Genomic DNA, 9,404 nt, shown 5'->3' on the forward strand with positions numbered 1-9,404 from the left:
GGGGGGGGTCGGGGGCGTCGGGGAGTGGGGGGGGGGTGTTCACAACCACTGACATACGGATACCAAAGAAAAGAAGAATAGCATGCGTCGTGAGTGTGAGTGGATCCCAATGTGGTTAACACTCATAAAAATCTTTGACTCACTCGGTCAGAAGCCACGTCGAGAAAAAGCAAGGGCCTCGAGTTATAAATCAGCCTGGCCATCGAAACAACACCTCGGCATTCGTTAACAGAAGTCAATATCATAGGTCCAGGTACGCAACTTTGGTGAACGCAATGATTTTGTCGAGCAACTTGGGGAAAGACGGGTGTTAGTACCTCATGCGAAACTTTAGGTGAGTAATCGGGTGCAGTGAGTCAAGTAGTGTCTACCCTTGGTTTTATGGATGCCGACCATTTTATCTTCTTTGAAAGGAGCGGGAAGCGAGACACTCGGTATCTCTTTATTGACCATAGGCTTAACTGTGTCACCACTGAGAGGCCAAAAATGAACATAAAATTCTTTAGGAATACCATGCAATGCAGGTGACTTTAGTGTCTGAGGCCCAGTGACAACATCATACCTACAGCCATTGACGAAATCGTAAAAGAAAGTCATTTAATTCAGGGATGAAGACGCATTCCAGCGAAGGGTAAATGTCATCAGAAATATTTTCAGCCAGAACGTGGGCATCATACAATTCAGTAACGTAGTAAAAAATTCAATTGAAAATGTCACGATGAGACGTTGGCACACGGCCATCGGCGTTAGCGAGGGGGTGCAATGAAAATGCGCTTCCCGCGCGCCCGCATACGGATACGTTCCTATAATGAAGTCAGTTCGTCTTGTAAAGTGGAACGAGGTTGAGATCTCATCTGAAATTGTTTTATCTGTAGTAGCTTGGCTTCAATTCGCCCTACACCCATAATCCGAAGGGGAACTTGCCTAGCATTATCGTAAAGCTGACGTTATACGGGCTCATAAAATACTAGGGTCCCTCACAGCGCCAAAACGTATGAGAGTTTTCGGTTTTGTGGCTTGGCATGCAGTGTCCAGCATCCCACTATAGACTCGTGCTATAGAGAGCAAAGAGCCCCCCATTTCCTGAATGGCAGCGCCAACGGAATAGTCTTGTAGACAGGTTATACTGAGCACCCAGGGATGACAATACAATTTTACAAGGTGCTGCACATAATTAAACGTGACGGCTACAGCGTAGTGATCAGTAAAGCGGGTTAATATCACGTCGACGTCCAAAAACTGCCCGCACAAGGAATCGGAAAGGTAAAAGCAATCGGTTCGATTGCAGTAGGTGACAGAAGTGTAGGACAGCGAAAAACCCATGCGTCGCGTAGGTGCACGGAGGACACAATGTCACCGAGTTCTTTACCAAAACTAAAGTTAGGAGACTCATCCACCACCCAGAGAACACAACTAAACTCACCACCCAGTAGAATGTTTATAGGTGATTTGCGAAGTAGGTAAATGATTTCCTCCTTGCATAGGTCGACCAGAGACAGAAAGGGCATAGAGAAGAAGTAAAGTGAAAACACAAAATCTGCATCCTATACTCCTAGCATCGTCGAGAATTTAGGAATCTCGTAATGGAATTCCTTCCCTCTAAAACAAGATAGTGCTCTTAGAAAGTTTGGAAGCCACATTGAAAAAATTATGAGGACGTGCGAATTTAAAATTGGTCATCAAACTTCCTGTAAAAAACAATGTCTAACATAGTCATATACACTGAAGAACCAAAGAAACTGGTACACCTACCTAATATCGTGTGCCCCCCCCCCCTCTCGCGAGCATGCAGAATTGACGCAACACCACGTGGCATTAATTCGACTAATGTCTGAAGTAATGCTGCAGGGCTGCCCATAAATCCGTAAGAGTATGAGGGACCGGAGATCTCTTCTGAACAGCACATTGCATAACATCCCAGATATGCTCAATAATGTTCATGTCTGGGGAGTTCGGTGGCCAGTGAAAGTGTTTAAACTCAGAAGAGTGTTCCTGGAGCCACTCTGTAACAATTCTGGACGTGTGGGGTATCGCATTGTCCTGCTAGAATTGCCCAAGTCCATCGGAAAGCACAATGAACAGATGCAGGTGATCCGATAGGACGCTTAAGTACATGTTGAAAGGTGGCTACACTGAGCCACAGTGCCAGAGATCGCGCTAGAGAGTATTGTTCCGCCGCCTCCACTGGCAGTGATTATTGAGAACTCGTAGTAGTCAGTGCTTTGGGAGAACTCGTGGTAGTCTGTGCTGAGATGTCGTAGTGAGGAGTGTTTGTTGAGATGAGCTAGTAGGCAGTGCTTGCTGAGATGTGATAATGAAAAGTTCTTGTTGAGATGTGATAGTAGCGAGTCGGTGTGGAGAGATTGTAATGTCTAGAGTGCTTTTCATCAATATAAATTAAGGTAACAAACTACTTTTCTTTTCTTTCTCATTATTTCAATGTCCTGAATAATGCGTCATTACAGGTTCAGTCAACAAAGCATCTGGCGTGTGTTCTTGTATTAGAGTGTAATTCTGGGTTTTTTGCGCAATTATAGTATTTCTAATTTTCTTTTATCACGTCAGTATAATTGGTATTTAAAAATTCTTGTCTTGTTGAAGAAGAACCGTGCCAGATGTGTGTTGAGTCATACTTCCACATACAGAACAGTTATACTTGTGCTTTGGTTTCGTAGGTTTTATAGTTGCTGGGGACTTAATTAATTAATTGTGTTAATGAAAATTTCCATTTCATTCTTTGTTGTTGTTCTATGCAGTCAGATTGCGTAATAATACTAGTCAGGGCCAACCGTTACGAGACTTCGTAACCGAACAGACAGTTACTCAAGCAAAAAATTAAAATTATTTGCATTATATTTTAATTAAGCCCTCATGCAATGTCACCTGCCAGAATAGTATCTAGACGTATTATGAGTCCCATATCACTCCAACTGCACACGCCCCACACCATTACCAAGCCTCCACTATCTTGAACAGTCCCATGCTGACATGCATGGTCCATCGGTTCATGAGGTTGTCTCCATACGCATACACGTCTATCCGCTTGATATAATTTGAAACGACACTCGTCCGACCAGGTAACATGTTTCAAGTCATCAACAGTCCAATGTTGGTGTCGATGGGCCCAAATGAGGCGTAAAACTTTGTCTCGTGCAATCATCATGGATACGCGATGGCTCGGTTCTGAAAGCCCACATCGATGACGTTATGTTGAATGATTCGCACGCTGACACTTGTTTGGGGAAGGGTTGCTCTTCTGTCACGTTGAATGATTATTTTCAAACGTCGTTGGTCCCGTTCTAGCAGGGTCTTTTTTCCGGCCGCAGCGATGTCGGAGATTTCATGTTTTACCGAATTCCTGATATTCACGGTACACTCCTGAAATGGTCGTACGGGAAAATGCCCACTTCATCGCTACCTCAGGGATGCTGTTCCCCATCGCTTGTGCGATGACTATAACATCACGTTCAGATTCACTTAAATCTTGATAACCTCTCATTGTAGCAGCAGTAACCGATCTAACAACTCCGCCAGACACTTGTTGTCTTATATAGGCGTTTACCGACCGCAGCGCCGTATTCTGTCCGTTTGCATATCTCTGTATTTGAATACTCATTCCTATACCAATTTCTTTGGCGCTTTAGTGTATAAACTATCGCAAAGCGGCGAGCCGGAATTCAGAACGAATCTTGTTAATATTCGAACTGAGGGAGGTATATGCTTGCGTGTACAATAAAACGGAACAAAAATTACATAACCACCATACAACGGAGTTATGTACCAGTATCCATAGCAGAAGCAATGGTCGAAACGGAGCGAAAAGAAAAGTGTATATCTTACCCATCTTTCAACCGTTTTTTCTTCTTGTGTGATGCGGCTCTCCTAGGCTGAATACATTGTTTACTACGGGTCCTCGGAATTGCGCTACCTCATGCGGTTGTGAGGATGAGTCATGCAGAAAATCGTTTTCAAACTGAGACAGCCGGCCGAAGTGGCCGTGCGGTTAAAGGCGCTGCAGTCTGGAACCGCGAGACCGCAACGGTCGCAGGTTCGAATCCTGCCTCGGGCATGGATGTTTGTGATGTCCTTAGGTTAGTTAGGTTTAACTAGTTCTAAGTTCTAGGGGACTAATGACCTCAGCAGTTGAGTCCCATAGTGCTCAGAGCCATTTGAACCATTTGAACTGAGACACACAGGGTGTAACGTAGGAAACTATTACGAGTTTCCACTTTGCACTGAAGCGTAGCTGGCCGTGTAGCCGGTAGAAGAGATGATTTTGGTTCTCACGCTCGCACCACTGACACTGTCTACTCGGCTGGGCGAGCCCTATACTTGCTTTACGCTGAGTGCAATACGTTACACATAATCTCTTTGAATCTGAAGAAGTATTGTTAAACATTAATCAGACTTGAAATTTCCTGGCAGATTAAAACTGTGTGCCCGACCGAGACTCGAACTCGGGACCTTTGCCTTTCGCGGGCAAGTTTTCTACCGTTTGAGCTACCGAAGCACGACTCACGCTCGGTCCTCACAGCTTTACTTCTGCCAGTATCTCGTCTCCTACCTTCCAAACTTTACAGAAGCTCTCCGCTGCAGAGTGAAAATCTCATTCTGGATTAATCAGACTTCTTCAGAATTAGTATAAAAAAATTTGTAGATACCACGACTGTTAAAATTTCACATCAGTAACTTCCATACTTTTGTGGGCATAAATTTTTACCTAAAACACAAAATAACTGTGCCGGTATTATGAAAACGAGTTAGGAACTATCATGTATTCGTCTATAGTATGAACTGGAATTAAAACCAAGAGGATAGCTTCATATAATCTAATTTTCAAGAATTTTCTTTAGTTTCATTGCCACAGATTTCTGAAGTAATTAACTGTACTTTGTGTAGAGTCTTGTACTTCCAGAAAGCAACGCAGAACACGCTGTTATGTGCGGGCGGTATCCTCTTTCTGTAACACAAATTCTCGCGTAAATTAATGCGGTTATTTATTTACAATAACTGGAAACATTTACTTAGCTTGAATAGCATCCATGTTTTGTGGTACAAACTTATCAGCAATAGCACCCTTGCAGGCTGATGTAATGTCAATATCGGTAATCTTGCCGTTACAAACATTAGTTTCTCACTGCTAGCACAGAACAATTCTGGTTGAGGTAAACTAGTTACACTATAGTGACTAATCTAGTCACTATGTACCGCCGTAGCCGGCGACGTATTAAACCCGGTCTGCGAGTAAACTGTCAGACGCCAAGCGGGATGACTGAATGAGTGAGTGGGTGAGGGCCTCTGGTCAGCGGCGGCGGCCTAAATACATGCTGTCGAGAGAGCGTTCGATGCAAGTTGTTTGCAAGTCTGTCAAAAAAAAAAAAATGGTTCAAATGGCTCTGAGCACTATAGGACTTAACATCTTAGGTCATCAGTCCCCTAGAACTTAGAACTACTTAAACCTAACTAACCTAAGGACATCATACACATCCATGCCCGAGGCAGGATTCGAACCGGTGATCGTAGCGGTCACGCGGTTCCAGACTGAAGCGCCTAGAACCGCACCGCTCGGCCACCCCGGCCGGCGGAAGTCTGTCTCTGGTCTCTCTCGTGATAGACACGCTTGATCCAGTGCCTACTAATCGATATTCACGCTTCATATTTCCCGACGTTTGCTGGCGACAGCTTTCGCCACCACATTCCTGTCCCCCCACCCCACCCCCCTTCTCCCCGTAAAGCTGCACCGTTGGCGCGTATGGAGTTTTGCATTTTTTTTTTTTTCATTTAAACATCACAGAGTAGCCCACCACCTGGGTTACTAAGGTGGGCCGTGTGCTACTTAAGACAAGTGAGAAGCCAGGCAGCGTTAGGTCTCTTAGCCGTAATGGCTGCTTGCAAGTTAGGTTATCTTGACAAGCCCCCATTCCGTTACCGTCCCTGCCACATGGAGGCGGACCTTTTTCTAATGTTTCTGCCCTGGCTGTTGCTCTGTGTGTTGGTACACTCTTTGATACAGTGAGTGGTGAGTATGCGAACAATAACGGGGCGGGAGGCAGGACGTAGAGATGAGCTGGGAGCAGTGACTGTGGAGGACAGCGTACTCCCAGCCAAAACCTGCCATCTGGCTTGCGAGGCAACCGAAACATCCTGCGGAAAACTGCTGCGACGGCACACGTCGAAGCCTGAGGGCGCGTCCTGGTGCGATGACGGCGACTGCGTCGGAGACGACGGGTAAACTTGCATCGGGTCGGCGAGTGGGGACGGCGGGGCCGAGGGCACACTATCCATTCGCCCCGGTGGGACCAGCGGGCGGCTGTGAAGGCTGCGCGGTTCCATTCGGCCAGGAATCTGGGGGAAGAAAAGCAGCAGCATCACAGGAAAAAAGTCACGCACGAATTTTGGTTCAGGTGGCGGGGCTACAAGCTATCAGGACCTGCAATCAAGTACACAAAAGAGCCAGCATGATCCTTGATCACGGCTCTTTCTCAGCGCCCACGGTTGCCATAAACCCTGAAAAGAACAAAATCGTGAGGTGCTAAGCGTACTTGAGGACCATTGGCGGCGCCGGTTGTTGCTGTGGGTGTAACATGTGTAGCAGATGGTGATGGCCATGCAGAAGTTCCGTCGTTGATGGTCCGTCTCGTGGGTGGGAGCGATAGGAGGTGAGAAAGAGTTGCAGCGTCTGTTCCCGTGTGTGGGTGGTGCGAAGCTTGGCCATCTGTTGTTTAAAAGTGCGTACAAAGTGATCTGCTTCTCCTTTCGACTGGGGGTGAGACAGAACGCTTTGTAGATCACGAATGCCATTTCGTTCACAAAACTGTTCAAAATCAAGTGATGTGAACTTTGGTCAGTTCTCTGACTCAAGTACTTTCGGCAAACCTTCTATGAAAAATATGGAGGAGAACGCTTGAATGGTGATACGTGATGTTGTAGAAGCCATAGGCACCACAAATGGGAACTTACTATAAGAGTCTGCCACTATGAGCCAAGGAGCGTTTCAAAATTGTCGTGCAAAGTCTATGTGCACTCTGTGCCATGGGGATTGAGTCTTAGGGCAAGCTGAGAACGTCTGTGGTGGAGCGGATTTGTTCTCTGCACATCCGCGACAATGTGACGTCACCTGTGTAATGTGTGCTTCCAGGTCCTGCCAAATACAGTGCCGTCGCGATAACTGTTTAGAGCGAACAATTCCCCAATGTCCTTGCTGGAGCAATCGCAACACATCCTTTTGAAACACTTTGGGAATAAGGACACACGATTGTTCATTGTCATTTTGAACTAGAATCGCATCCCATCGAACTGAAAGGCTATGCCGGCGTGCAAAGTATCGGCGCACAACTCTGTTATGGGTAGTGTTCAATGAACGAGGTCAGGACGGTCGACTGTAATGCAACAAACTCTTGAGATATGGATCTGATTCCGTGGCTTCTGCAATGTTTCTGTAATGCAAGGGAGATGATTCCAGCAATTCAGAGTCCTAAGTGTAGAAGGGGCTACGGGATGCGGCAAATGCATCAAAATCAGATTCTGGACCAATCGGAGGGCGAGATAGGGTGTCTGAATTGCCATGCTTTGTCGTAGGTCTGTACACAATTTCATACCGGTACTGCGAAAGCAACGAAGCCCAACGTAGCAATTTTAGAGCAGTGCGTGTGGGAACTGGCTTTGACGGGTGAAACAAGGACAGCAAAGGCTTGTGATCTATCACTAAAAAGAACTTGCGAGATACAAATAGTCATGGACTTTGGTCTCATTACAGACAATAGCGAGGGCCTCTTTTTCTATTCGAGAATAACTACACTGAGTTTGAGAGAACAACTTTGAGGCAAAAGCAATGGATCTGTCTTGTGCACAATTTATATGCGAAAGCACAGCGCCGATTCGGTATCAAGAATCGTCGACTTGCTAAAGTACTGGCTTGGCAGGGTCAAAATACACTAAGCAAAGCATTTTTTAGTTCCTGAAATGCGTCTTGTCAGTATTTAGTCCACACAAGAGGCACACTTTTGCAACGCAAGCGATGCCATGAATCCGCGATGTGAGCGGCATTCGGTAAGAACCGAATGTAGCTTGTCACCTTGCCTAGTACTGGCTGCAGTTCAAACAAATTGCAAGGAACAGGCAGGTCACGACTGCAAGCAAATAGGAGGGGGTACACAACCTGACTGTTTATCACATGACCTAAGTACTGAAGTTCAGTCTGAAAAAAGTCAGACTTTTCGAGACGACACTTGAGTCCCACTTCTGACAACACTCGAAACAGAGTACGCAATTGGCAATGGGTTCCTCTAGTGAACGACCTGAGACGACAATATCGTCAAGGTAGTTTGAACAAAATAGAACTTTTGCAGTCAGCTGTTTCAATTAACGTTGAAAAATTGTGGATGTGCAAGCACTGCCGAAAGTAAACGCAAATACTTGAACAGTTCTATGTGTGTATTGACAAGAAACACTTTCTGTGATTGTTCATCTAATGGAATTTGCAAATAGGCGTCATGAAAATCTAGCTTAGAAAAGTACCGTCCTTCACCAAGCTCGTCCAAGAGTTCCTCAGGGCGAGGTAACGGATAATTGTCAACTATTGTCAATGGGTTGACTGTAGACTTGAAATCAACACAAATGTGAATGCGACCAGAAGGCTTAGGCAACAAAACGAGAGGACTTGCCCGTTGACTACCTTGAATGGGAACAATTACACCATTATCTTGCAATTCTTTCAGTTTACTGGCTACTTTGTCCCTTAAAGCAATTGGAACGGGGCGGTCCCGAAAAAACTTGGGCTGTGCATTGTCTTTCAGTGTAACATGCGCTACAAAGTTAACAGCTTTTCCCAATCCTTCTGAAAACAGTTCAGGAAACGATGCCTATTTCCAGATTCGGTCTTTTGGTGCAAAAGCAGACACTGAAAGTACATTGTCTTGGATGCTAAGTCCAAACAAATCAAAGGCATCTAAACCGAATATGTTGTCACGGTATCTTCATCTCAACACAGTAAAATTCACTGTCCTGTTGTGAGACCTATAAGTGGCAGGAAAACTACACTGTCCAAGCACTGGAATTTCCTGTCCGTTGCAAGCACAGAGGTGATTGCTAGACTTCGAAAGGCGCGGTGAGCCAAACTGTTCGTACGTGGCATGATCAATCAAAGTTACTGAGGCACCTGTGTCTAACTGAAAGTTCACCCGGCGGCCAGAAATTCGTAATAAGGCAAATAATTTGTCAGAATGTCATTCCACAGCACTAGAGCGAGAGATAGGCACAACCTTAACCTTACTTTTGTCAGAACCTGTTGTAGGGTTGGAAGACACAGAGTTAACTGCATGTGCACGAGCCTGTTTCTTCTGGGAGCGGGCAAAATTGGCATTTTTGTGCCGCTTCAAACATACTGCTAGGAATGTTTTACCACA

Source organism: Schistocerca nitens, chromosome 5 (genome assembly GCF_023898315.1).
Source record: "Schistocerca nitens isolate TAMUIC-IGC-003100 chromosome 5, iqSchNite1.1, whole genome shotgun sequence".
Lineage (NCBI taxonomy): Eukaryota > Metazoa > Arthropoda > Insecta > Orthoptera > Acrididae > Schistocerca > Schistocerca nitens.